Source organism: Muscardinus avellanarius (genome assembly GCF_963383645.1).
Source record: "Muscardinus avellanarius genome assembly, chromosome: 14".
NCBI classification, from domain to species: domain Eukaryota; kingdom Metazoa; phylum Chordata; class Mammalia; order Rodentia; family Gliridae; genus Muscardinus; species Muscardinus avellanarius.
This window is the reverse complement of record NC_137800.1, coordinates 52,703,550-52,717,230: the sequence shown is the minus strand read 5'-3', so window position 1 is coordinate 52,717,230 and position 13,681 is coordinate 52,703,550. Positions and strand designations below refer to the sequence as shown.

Here is a 13,681-nt window from a genome sequence, read left to right as displayed (position 1 = left end):
CCTTTGTCAAAAATAAGTTGGCTAAAGATATATAGATTTGTTTTTGTATTTTCTATTTTGTTCCATTGGTCTACATGTCAGTTTTTATGGAGCTATGTAATATAATTTGAAATTAAGAATTGTGATGTTTCCTGCATGGTTCTTATTGGTGAGAATTGTTTTGAATATCCTGGGCCTTCTGTTGTTCCAGGTGAAATTTATAACTGATTTTTCTAAGTCTGTATAAATGACATGAATATTTTTTAGAGGTTGCATTGAGTTTATAGATCACTTTTGGTAGAATGTCATTTTGATAATATTTATGTTTTCTATTCAAGAGAAAGAAAGATATTTTTATCTTCTAAGATCAATTTATTTACTTAGTGTTTTGTAATTTTTATTATAGAAGTCATTTAAGTACGTGGTTAGTTTTATTTCTAGGTATTTTTGGTTTTTTATGTTATTGTGAATAAAATTATTTCTGGATTTCTTTCTCAGTGGATTCATGTTTGGCATATAGAAAAAATACTGGTGCTTTTAGTTTGTTTTTATTGTATCCCACTACTTTTCTGAATTTGTTTATTTTCGTATATTTTTTATTTTTTATTTTTTCTCTTTTCTCTTGTATTAAATCTAATTCATATCACTATACTAAAAATTCTACATTGCTTACTATACTACTACTAAATATTCACTATCTCAAATCTCTACTATATAATACCTTAACAAACTCATGCTATTCAATTCTGTCTTCACCCTATTCTTGCATTAACAAATTCATTTCCCTCCTCATTCAAACTTCACTGTTGAATACAACACAACTTGCCCTTGGATATACCAGCTGACATATAGAGACTGAGAGAAATGGATAAAAGGCAACAGATAAAAACTTCTGAAATCATGAGAAAGAGAAATAACAGAATAAATGAGATCCTTCACTACCACAATAACAGAAGCTGGCAACACAAAATTGCATAGAACTCAAGAAAGACAACCCAGAATGTAACTGTAGAAATAATACAGAAATTTTGAAATAAATTTAGAAAGAGTCTGAAAGAAATAAAGGATGCAATCATTGAAGTCAAGGCATCAATTCAAACTATAAACAATCAATTAGACCACATGGAAAATAGAATCTCACTCCTAAAAGATGATCACTTCAAACAAACAAACAAACAAAAAACCCTCATAGTATATAACTTAGAAAAAACAATTCAAGAGCATGAATTAAACATTGAAAAAATATGGGTCCATTTTAAAAGAGATAACCTAAGAATAATTGCCATAAAAGAGAAAGGAGAAGGTGAAACTAAAGAGATCAACAATCTTTTCAAAGAAGTAATATTAGAAAAATTCCCAAATGTAGAACAAAAGGTCAATACACAAGTACAAAAAACTTATAGAACCTCCTTTAGACAAGATCATGTAAAAGGCCCACAACACCATATTATAGTCAAATGACCAATGTAGAAGTCAAAGAGATCATCTTAAAGGCAACAAAAACAAAAGACCAAGGACTTCAAACTATACCACAAAGTATAGTAATAAAAACAGCATGGTAATGGTACAAAAAAGATACATAGACCAATAAAGCAGAAAACATGTTTTGTTTCATAAACAAAGCTGAATACTTACAGTCAGGGGAAAACATACAGTGAAAAAAAAAGATAGCCTCTTTAACAAATAGTGCTGGAAAAACTGGTTAATAAAATGCAGAAAAATTGAAATAAACTACACTTTTTCAACCTGCACAAGAGTCAATTAAAATGAATCAAAGACTTGGAAATTAGACCACAAACCTTGAGACTCCTTGGAGAGGGTATAGGTCTAACACTTGTACACATAGGCACAGGTAAAAATTTTCTCAACAAGACCCCAAAGGCACAAAAAATTAAAACATGCCTCAATATGTGGGATTGCATTAAACTGAAGAGATTCTATACAGCAAAAGAAGCCCTCAAGAACCTCAGTTGAGACCCAACAGAATGAGAGAAGATTTTTGCTCTTACTCCTCCAATAGAGGACTAATATCTAGAAATGTACAGAGAATTCAAGAAATTCAGTAATAAGAAAACAAATAACCCAATAAAAATGGGCAAGCAAACTAAATAGACACTTCATGAAAGAAGAAATTCAAATGACCAATAAATACATAAAATTTGCTCAACATTACTATCAATTAGAGAGATGCAAGTCAAAACTACCCTGAGATTTTACCTAACTCCAACTAGAATGACAATCATTCAAAACACAAACAACAACAAATGTTCGCAAGGATGTGAAAAACTCTAATACATTGTTGGTGGGATTGGAAAATAGTGCAAACACTTTGGAAAACTGTATGGAGAACCTTCATGTACTAGTATTGGGAAGAGGTTTTAAAATTTATTAATGAATCAGTATTGGGAAAGATTTCCAATTTTAAAATATATCTTCTTTACTAAGAAAGCCAGGGTTAGCTAGCAGGAAGAAAAGACTTGTAATTTCCATTTGTAAAGGAAGGAAGGCTGGAGCCAGGAAAAAAATGTGTCTTTACATTTCTAAGAACAATTTCACACATTTTGGGGGATAAGACGAAAGGTAAAAGCCTGTGTCTGGAGACAGAAATGCCTCCCACTCCGGCCCTAAATCCGGCTGGAGAGATAGCAGAAGCAGAGCCGGACTGGAGATAAGGGGTAGCATTATCTCCAGATCAAAAGACCTGCTTAGGACTTGGGTGGGATAAAAACACTCAGTAAAATGGAGTTCTTTGGCATTTTTGTTTGAATTGCCCCCCTGTGTCCAGCTCCAGCACAGGGCTGTAACTATCTCTATATTTCTACCTTTTTAATAAACTTCTTTAAAATCTTCAGCAGCTGTCCAAGCGATGAATACTTAGTCTTAGCTTAGGACAAGAATCCACGGTTTTTCTGTTTGTCTGTTTGTGTGGTGGTGGTGGGGGAATTACTTCTCCACACACACACACACACACACACACACACACACACACACCATGCACATTTCACCCCACAACACTTCAGAAGACTGAGAAAAACTTAAAATATGATCCAGCAATACACTTCTGGGTATCTACCCAAAAGAAGGAAAATCAAATTACCAAACAAATACATGTGTTTTTATGTCCATAGCTGCACAATTTACCATTGCCAAACTCTGAGATATGTATATAAACGAATTTTACTTAGCCATAAAAAAACCACAAGTATGTCATTAACATCAAAATGGATGGAACCAGAAAACATTATGCTAATTGAGATTGGTCAGTCAGAAAAAATAAGGAATCAGATGCTTTCCCTAATATGCAGAAGCTAGGGAGAAAATGGGTCATAGGAGGATCTATAGACAAAGGAGATACTATAGATGAGCAATAATGTGACCTAACTGAGGGGAATGGAGGGGCAAGAGAAAATTTCTCTTATGTTCATGATATACATTAACAAAAACATCAATATCAATCACTAAGCCAAACATGAGAAGGAGGAAGGGGTGGGAAATGGTGGGAATTGGATGGAATTTGGGTGATGTGTACATGTATGGATCCACCATCTTTTACCCCATTTAAGTGCATAACTACAATGCACCAATAAAAAAAAATTTAAATTAAATAAAAAGAATGTGATTTTCTACTAAATAAAGTCTTCCCATTGGAAAATTTTCAAGGAAAACAATATATCTAATTCAATTTAATATTATATTTATGTTTCCTTTCTTCTTTTTATTCCTTCTTGAAAGACATAATATCTTCATTGTGAACAGTTTTAGTTCAGTTACAACAGCATTTTCCAGATAAATTGCTGCACAGAGAATACAAAAGCCAAAAGATAGATTGATATTTTTGTCTAATTGAATGCTTTTACTTTGTTCCATAATTTACAAATATTCTTGTCTCCAGAGTAGCACCCAGTACAATTCCACAAACCCTACTAACAAGTCTTTAATAATACAGTTTAGAAGAAATACAGTCTAGTTCATGTATTTTTTTTGACCAGAGGATTTTTGAGCAAATCTTAAAGGAATTTGTTCTAATACACTTGATCATTTTGGGTTGATCAGTTGTTCAAAAAATTTTGAATGGATAGTTACAGTTTACAGTACACAAAACACTAACACCAAGAAAATAGGATGTTATAAAATAAGAAAGAATTTTTAATGAAAAAACAAAAAATCAGAAAAATAGTATTAAATCTAATGAATTTACAATTGGCAAGAAAAAATATTCAAGGAAATAATGGTGACTAAAATTATTTTTATTAGGAGATCATGAGCTGCCGCCATCCCTTCTCGGCATATACAAGCATGAGAAATGCTTGTATTAATTGGCAAGGCCTCATGAAGGCAAGCCCGGAGGAGGAAACATCATCTCTGGCAAAAATACTTCTACACTAATAAGCTCCAATGATGTAAAACAGGATCCCAAGAATTAGGACTGTGGAAGAAGTTGAGTCAATGAAAGATAAAAGTAAAATATCTGAGCCTTCAGAATTTCTCTGTATTGTTCCAGCTGTAATAAAGGGCAGCCAGAATTCAGGAGCTGCAAAATTCCTCTCGGTTTTTCTGCAAGCAGGTCCTTTGATCTAAAGATTAGTTCCCAGCACCTCTCTGCCAGCAGGGGAAGTTGCAAACCTACCTTTTTTCCTATTTCCCCAAGAAATGTAAAACTGTCTCTGGAATCTGGGCCATTTGTTTCCCCCTTAAGAGATGCTAATAAGCTTTTTTCTAGCCCTGAATTAACAAAAGCCTACCATTTGTGACTCAGCAGCAGGACAGTAAAAATCCCAATAGTCTGCTTCAAAATTATGCATTAAAGAACAATTATAGAAATCCAATCACCTGCATTATAATGTTTTTGCCCTTTCTACTAACTGTAATATAAGTATTGCCTTATAGGGGATGGAGGAGCAGACAGGACCTGACAAATCCTCACCGCAGCCCTATAGATCTTGATAGAGGACGGCCTGGACTAAGCCCTGGGGACAAAAAGACTCTGGAAGGATCAAAGGAGATCCTAGAAGACTGAATTTCTCCAAAACAGACTTTTGGTGTGACCCCCCTGAACCCCCCCCCTCGCCTTTCCGGATTCTGGACCTTGCCCCCTAGGGTTTACCTGTGAGGCCAGAAACCTGATTTCAATCACAAAAGCCAAGTAGGCTGACTGTAATTGCCCAGTTCCAGATGAATCTTAAACTGTGACGCCATGGATCTTCTTTTTATTCTGTTTATCTTGTTTACACTTAATGCCTCACTATTGTCCTTTGTTGGGGATAAGGGTATAAGTACCAGTTATGAAAATTAAAACTTTGTCAATTTCACAAGAGGCATTTGTCCATGTCAGTCATTTCAGATTTTTCCCGGAGAGGAATCTCCACTCTTAGCACTGTGAACAGCAACTTAAAGGAGTTTATTTCATAAAAAGGGAAAGAATTGCTGCAGATAAGTGGCTGCAGAACTACAACCGAAGCCTTTGTCTACCTTTCTGAGACTCTCGGTCCCGAGTGGACACAGTGCTGGATTTATTGTGCCCAGTATTGAGCTAGTTGTTACTAGTCGTCACAATGAGCCATGCTCCAAAGACAAGGAGAAAACTTTAGAAGACCAAAAAATATTTTAAGCAGCAATTTGAGGACTCTTTACAGACACTGAGATCAGCAGCTGAAGGATCACACAATTCCACGATGAGCAAACATGGAAGGACAACCACATCCACATCCTCATACATCCCAAACCCTACTCCACCACTACACTGGAAGGAGAGTAGAATAAATGAAACCCAGCAAGGTGAGTGCTGAGTCTTTATAGGATTACTGAATAGAGATAATAAAAATGGTGTGGAGGAACACCTACAGACTGACTGTATGTCACACAAAAAAACCCTGAGAAATACACCAGGTCTTAAAGCTGCATACCAAATCAACCCTCTGTGGAGAGCTTGGAGTTCCATGCTTACACTGGGATGAGCCCCAGAAGTACTCAACACACTTCAGGCAGAGAGCCACAGGGCTCCAGGGTTTCAGTCACTGCAAGATATCAAAAGATTTGGGCTGCAAATTGACATCATTGCTATAGGTTACCAAGCAAGCAAGAATGCTTGGGGCATGCCCAAGAATTTACTGTAATGTAATAAGTTGACCTTAAACAGATAAAATTATTAAGGCAGACCCAAGAGAATAGGAGATAAAAAGTGCAAGAGTTTTGTTTGTTTTATTTTATGTATGTGCTTTTCCCCTTCATCTTTTTGTTCTGTATGTTTCTTTGCTTTTTGCAGCTTCTCTGTACTTGTATTTTTGTAGTTTTATTCCCATTTGTGAGTTTTATACTCTTCCCTATTTTCTTACTTTTCTATTTTTTTTAATCTTTTGCTGTGCAGGGGATTGAGCCTAGGAACCTACTGAATTCTGGGTAAGCAACCTGGGCCACACTTCCAACCCTCACCCTAAAAGAGCCTCCTCTTAACAACTAGCAGAGATCAGCCCCTCCCTGCACATTCTCCCTAGTTTTCTTCCTAGCAAATTAGGAGGTATTTCAGGCAAAGTAAAAGGCTTGACAAGAATTTTCCAACAGCTTTCACATCTCTCCTAAGGAAGCCTCAAATAAAAACAACAACAACAACAACATCAAAAACCCAATAAAATATTTTACTTATTCCTAATGAATCAATCATCAAGGCTCATTTTTAGTTTTATTTTCTCTTTCTTATTTTTCATTGTGCATGTACATGCAAAAGACTTTCTGTGTTCTTTTTTCATTAAAATCTTAGTGAATCTACCTGCCAGAATTTTGTATATAATCCATTTTGTATCATTATACTTAGATACTCTAAACTGGCTACTAAAAATCGTTTTCTATTTTAACTATTTCTAGTCTTTGCTATATATTACCTAATTACACTCAAACTCTTATTTACTTGATTCTATTTTCTACATTACCATATTTTTGCATTCCTTACACAAGCTCATTCACCCATATGCACCCTTCACCACTGAATAAAATACATTTGGCCTCATATATACCTTTTCTAAACACCTACTGCTGAATTTGAACCAGGTAGGTAAACCAACATTAAAAATTTCCATACACTAAAACAAATAATCACAGCTAAAAGATGGAACCATCCTGTACCTCACACATCAAAATCTAAAAATACACAAGGTATAAACTGTTATGCTTAAACCTCAGGGAATACTCTCTATGATGGAGGTGACAGACAGATCCCCAGACATTAACACCTAGAACTCATAAACATTACCATTGCAACTGGGAAATGGAGAACTGGAGTAACTGCCACCTAGTACTTACTACCCATAGGCAGTAAAACTGTGAGGTAATAGAGGACACAAACTTTAAAGTCAAAGTGTGATAAATTTTATACAGAAAGCTAAAAATACCAAAACAATGGATGCTATAAACTCTTAAGACATGCCTTGAAGTGAATATCTACCACCAGAATAAGATAATATAAGGGGAGAAATTAGACATAAATAACCCACAGAGGAAAAAAGAGTCTTCAAAAGCAGCAAGATGTAAATTAAAGAAATGTAAAATTATGATAAAAATAATGGAGAAAAAAATTAATCCTCACAATCCCACAAACAAAACCGATAAACACATTGTTCACATAGTTGCATAAAATCTTTAAAGGACAATCCAGAATTTAAAAGGAGAAATAATAAAGGATTTTTTAAAAAAGTTCATAGAGAACATGAAATAAATGATCAAATCAACAAAGATTCTGATACTCTGAACAGGGGTTTTTTTTGTGTGTGTGTGTGTCTGGGGATGGAACCCAGGGGCATTTGACCCCCGACTCACACCCCCTCTGCCCTATTTTTTATTCTTTATTTTGAAACCGAGTCTCACTGAGTTGCAGAGGGCCTTGCTAAGTAGCTGAGGATGTCCGTGAACTGCAATCCTCCAAGTCTCAGCCTCCTGAATGCTGGGATTACAAGTGTGCCCCACCATGACCAGCTGAACAGGAATTTAAAAGAACCTCCGGCCAGGTGTGGTGGTGCACTCTTGTAATCCCTGCACTTGGGAGGCAGAGACAGGAGGATTAAACAGGTTTGAAGCCAGCCATGCTGGCTTAAGAGACCCTGTTTCCAAATAAAAATATAAAAAAAATAGGTTTGGGAGTGTAGCCTGGAGTTAGAAGGGATTCCAGGAACCCCAGTACCACCAAAAATAAACAAATAAATAAATTAATTAATTAACTAATTAAATTAAATAAATAAATAAAAGAACCTTTGAAGGAAGGAAAGAAGGCAATGAATAAAATGAAGACATGAATACAAAGCATCAAGAGTAGACTAGATCACATGGAAAAAAAGAAACTTACTCTTAGAAGATGATCACTCCTAAAATTGATACATAGTATATAATTTAGAAAAAAATCATGAATTGGAAATTGAAGATATCTGGGTCAAATTTAAATTTTTTTAACTTTTTATTAGAGCATTTTAATCATACTTATTAATGGAAGACAAGATTATGGAAGAGAGACACACATGCACACATCACCCAATTAGACCTTATCCAATTCCCATTACATTCTCAACCCTTCCTCCTCATGTTTAGCTTAGTGATTGATATTTATATGTTTGTTGAAGTACATCATGTGCATTAACAAATTTTCCTCTTCCCCCTCCAGTCCCCTCAGTTACTTGTTTATCTATAGTATTTTTTTCTTCATCTAGTTTCTCATATGACCCATTTTCTCCTCAGCTTCCACATATTAGGGAGCGCATCCAATTTCTTATTTTTTGTGACTGACTAATCTCACTTAGCAAAATGTTCTTCAGTTCGATCCATTTTTATGTAAATTATGTAATTGTGGTTTTTTATGGTTGAATAAAATTTCATTATATACAAATCCCATAGTTTTGTAATCCATTTATTTTTTGATGGACTTTTTGGCTGTTTCCATAGTTTAGCAATGAAACATTCTGCAGCTATAAACATAGATACATATGCTGTAGTTTGGTAGTTTAGTTTCCTTTTTTTGGAGTAGATACCCAGAGGTGGTATTGCTGGATAATATGGTAAGTTAGTTCTCATTCTCCTGAGGATCTTCCATACTGCTTTGCAAAGTGTTTGCAATACTTTGCAATCCCAACAACAATGTGTTAAAGTTTCCACTTCTCCACATCCTCACCAGTATTTGCCATCCTAATTGGAGTTAGGTAAAATCTTAGGGTAGTTTTGATTTGCATCTCTCTGATTGCTAATGATGTTGAGCATTTTTTTCATTAATTGGCCATTTGAATGTCTTTTTTATGAAGTGTCTATTTAGTTCCCTTACTCATTTTTGATCGGATTATTAGTTTACTTAGTACTGGCTTTCTAGGGTTCTCTGTATATACTGTATATATTAGTCCTCTATTAGATGAGTAGCTGGCAAAAATATCTCATTCTGTTGACTCTTGGTTGAGGTTTCTGATAGTTGATTTTACTGTACAGAAGCTCTTTAATTTCACGCAAACTCACATATTGATTTACCTTTTAGTTTCTTGTGCCTTTGGAGTCCTGTTGAGAAAGTTTTACCTTTGTCCAGATGATACAGGGTTGGACTTATGTCCTTTTCAAAAAGACAGAAGGTCTCTGATCTAATTTCCAAGTCTTTGATTAATTTCGAATTGATTCTTGTTCAGGGTGAAAAAGTGGAATTTTTCCCTATTTTTCTGCATATTGTTAACCAGTTTTGCCAACAAATTTGTTGACAAGCTATTGGCCTGTCATTGTTGTTATTGGCCCCTTTGTCAGAAATTAATTTACTGTAAGTATACAGATTTGTTTCTGATACTTCTATTCCACTCCATTCATCTATGTATCTGCTTTTTGACAGTAGCATGTAATTTTATTACTATGGCTTTGTAGTATAAAGTCAGGTTTTCTGATTCTTTCTGCCTGATTTTTGTTGCTGAGAACTACTTTGACTATAGATCACTTTTGGAAGTATGGCCATTTTGATATTTTTTCTGCCTATCCATGAACATAAAGGATCTTTCCATCTTCTCAGGTCATCTTTTATTTCTTTTTACAATGTTTAATAATTTTTTGTAGGTGTCTTTTACCTACTTGGTTAATATTATTGTTAATTATTTTATTTTTGTGATAAATCCTGAGTGGAAGTGTTTTACAGATTCTTTTTCAGTGGATTTATGGTTGATTTACAGAAACATTTCTTATTTTTCAAGATTGATTTTGTATCCAGACACTTTGCTGAATTTATTGATAAGTTCTATAAGCCTTTTGGTTGAGTTTGTTGGGTATTTTAGGTATAGAATTTTGTCATCTGCAAATAGTGAAAATTTGAATTCTTCTTTTCCTATTTGTACTCTTATGATTTTCTTTTCTTGCATTATTGCTCTGGCTAGAATCTGAAGTATTAGATTGAAAAAAATGATGATAATAAACATATTTGTTTTGTTCCTCATTTTAGGAGAGACTCTTAAAGTTTTTTCTCATTTAATATGATGTTGGCTGTGGGCCTTTTGTAGACTGCCTTTGTGATGTATTGGTATATCCCTTCTATTCCAATTTTCTACAGTGCTTTTAGCATAATGAATATTTGATTTTGTCAATTGATTTCTCACTGTCTATTTAAATTATATAATTTTTGTCTTTGATTCTGTTTATGTGCTGAATTGCATGGATTAACTTTTGTGTGTTGAGCGAGCATTTTATCCCTGGGATGAATCCTATCTGGTCATGATGTATGATTTTCCTGATGTGATTCTGAGTGCATGCTGCTAGTATTTTGTCTAGCAGTTTTATGTACAATTTTATCAAATGTATAGGCCTATAGTTTTCTTACCTTGAACAGTCTTTATTTGGTTTTTGTATTATCGTGATGTTGGCTTCAAAGAATGTATTTGGGAGAGTTCCATTTCTTTATATTTTTTAAAGTAGATTGAGGTGTATTTGGTTTACCTCTTCTCTAAAGGTTTTATAAAATTCCCTTGGAAAACCATCTGGTTCTGGGCTTTTGTTTGATGGTAGTGTCTTTATTGATCTTTCAATCTCTTTGATTGCTATTGGTTGATTTAAATTTTTTATATTTTCTTGAATCATTTTAAGCAGTTGTATTAATCTACAGAGTTGTCAGTTTTCTTCAGAATGTTCATTTTGTGGGAGTATATTTTTTAAAGAAGTTTTAGATAATCCTCTGGATTTCTACCCTGTCAGTAGTAATATCTCCTTTTTTGTATTTTATCTACCTTGTTAATTTTTCTCAGAAACCGGATTTTGATTTTGTTGATTTTCTTAACTTTTTGTACTCTACTTTGTTGATTTATGCTCTAATTTTAATAATTTTATATCTTCTACAGGCTTTGGGATTAGATCGTTCTGTTTCTTAAGGGCTGTGAGGTGTGTTATTAGGTTATTTTTTGGGTGATTTTCTATTATTCTTATATGAACACTCAGTGCTTTAAATTTTTCTCTTAATACTGTCTTCAAAGAGTTCCAGGGGTTGTATCTCCATATTTGTTTTTTTCTAGAATTTTTTTGAATTCACCTCTTATTTTCTCTATGACCCATTCTTTATTCAGCTCTGTGGTGTTTAGTCTCCAAATATTTATGTGGTTTCTCTGGGTCTTTGTATAATTGATTTCTAGTTTTATTCCATTATGATCTGAAAAGACACAGGGAAACATGTCACATTTTTTGAATTTGTTAGTTCTCACTTTGTGGACCAGGGTGTGATCTATTTTGAAGAAGTTTTGTGAGTAGCTTAAAAAAATGTGAACTCTGCTATAGTTGAGTGGTATATTCTATATGTGTCTAATGGGTTCATTTAGTTGATGGTGTTCTTTAGGTCTGAGGCATCTTTACTGAGTTTTGTCTAGAAGATAGGTCTAATGGTGTGAGAGTGGTGTTGAAGTGTCCCAATATTGTTGTATTGGGATTTATGCGTGACTTAATTTCACAAAAGTTTGTTTAATGACTGTAGCTGGACCTATTTTGGGGCCATAAATGTTGATTATTATTATTTCCTATCTTGTCCATATCATAATTACTACTCCTGTTTGTCTTTGAATTTCATTGGCATAGATGATATTGTTCCAGCCCTTTACCTTAATTTTGTTACTATCTTTACTTATAAAGTTTGTTTTTTGTAGGCAGCATATAGATTAATTCCGACTTTTAATTCATTTTGCCACTTTATTTCTCTTTATTATGGAGTTGAGGCCATTTATATTCAGTATTATTATTGAGAGATGATTTCTAATTTTTTTAATTTTACATTCCAATTTTTTTTCTTTAAAAGGAGTGAGTTATGTACAAAGGGGTTAAATGCTTTATAGACAAAAAACTGTGCTACAACCAACTTATTCATCATCATCATCTTCTTCATCTTCATCTTCTTCATCTTCCTCGAACTCTTCATCCTCTTTATCTTCCTTATCTTCCTCCTCCTCCTTTTTCTTGCTCTTCTCAGCCTTGACAACTCCCTTTTTTGCTGCATCAGGTTTTCCTTTAGCTCGGTAGGAAGCAATATCCTTTTCATACATTTCCTTCACCCTAGCAGCTTTCTTCTCATAAGGCTGCTTGTCATCTGTAGCAGTGTTATTCCACATCTCTCCCAGTTTCTTTGCAACACCACCAATGGATAGGCCAGGATGTTCTCCTTTAATTTGGGGGCAATACTCAGAACAGAACAAGAAGAAGACCAACTGAGGCCTCTTGGTGCACTGGGATCCTTGAACATCTTTTTTGTCTCCCCTTTAGAAGGGATATAGGTTTTCATTTCTCTTTCATAATGGGCTTTGTCTGCCTTTGCCATGTCTTCAAATTTCTCTTTCTCTTTAGAATACATGGTCTTCCACCTCTCTGAGCACTTCTTAGAAAACTCTGAGAAGATGACTGAAGCATCTGGATGCTTCTTGTGGTCCTCCTGGCAAGTTTGCACAAAGAATGTGTATGATGACATCTGGCCTCTTGGCTTCTTAGGATCTCCATTGCCCATGTTTAGTTGTTTTTCCTCCACGTGGCAGTGAGTCGCCCAGTGCCCATCTGGATCTCACTTGCCCCAGCGCTGTCTCTGTGGAGCTCAATGTACTGCAATGGCTGTGAGAGCGAGAGCCAGATGCAGCCTCCTCACTCTCTCTGCTCTGTCTTTAATTTCTAACATATTGAGATTTATCTTCTGTATGTGGTAGTGGTTTTTTGTTTGTTTGTTTGTTTGTTTTTGCATAGTTGTTTCCTGGATAGAAATTCTTGTTTATCTGCTTCTGGAACATATTACTTATTCTTTGCAGTCAATATCTTTGACTATTTTCTCTAATGCTGGTTTAGAAGACAGAAATTCCTTAAGCTTTTGTTTGTCATGGAATATTTTGATTTTTCCTTCAAATTTGAACAATAGTTTTTCTGGCTGAAAGTTGTTTTATTTCAGTGTTTGGATTATGCTTCTCCAAACACTTCTGGCTTTCATGACTTGGTTTGGGAAGTCTGGAGTGATTCTATTTGGTTTTCCTCTGACTGTCACTTGGACTTTTTGTTGCTCTTAATATTATCTCTTTGGCTTCTATATTGCTCAGTTTGGCTATTCTGTGGCATGGTGAACCTTTTCTCTGATCTTGTCTAAGGAGGGTTCTATGAGTTACTTGTACCTGTGTATCAACCTCTTGCTGTATGTTTGAAATATTTCCTGATATTATTTATTTGACAAGATTGTTGATCCTTTTGATTTCACCTTCTTTTTCTT

General features: G+C 34.6%; 1 pseudogene across 1 annotated transcript; it reads right to left on the bottom strand.

Annotated features, from left to right (window-relative positions):
* Positions 1 to 12,302: 12,302 nt before the first annotated feature.
* LOC308273033 (high mobility group protein B1-like) lies at positions 12,303 to 12,940 on the bottom strand (annotated as a pseudogene). The gene has a single exon. The product of its transcript is annotated as a high mobility group protein B1-like (transcript).
* Positions 12,941 to 13,681: the final 741 nt, after the last annotated feature.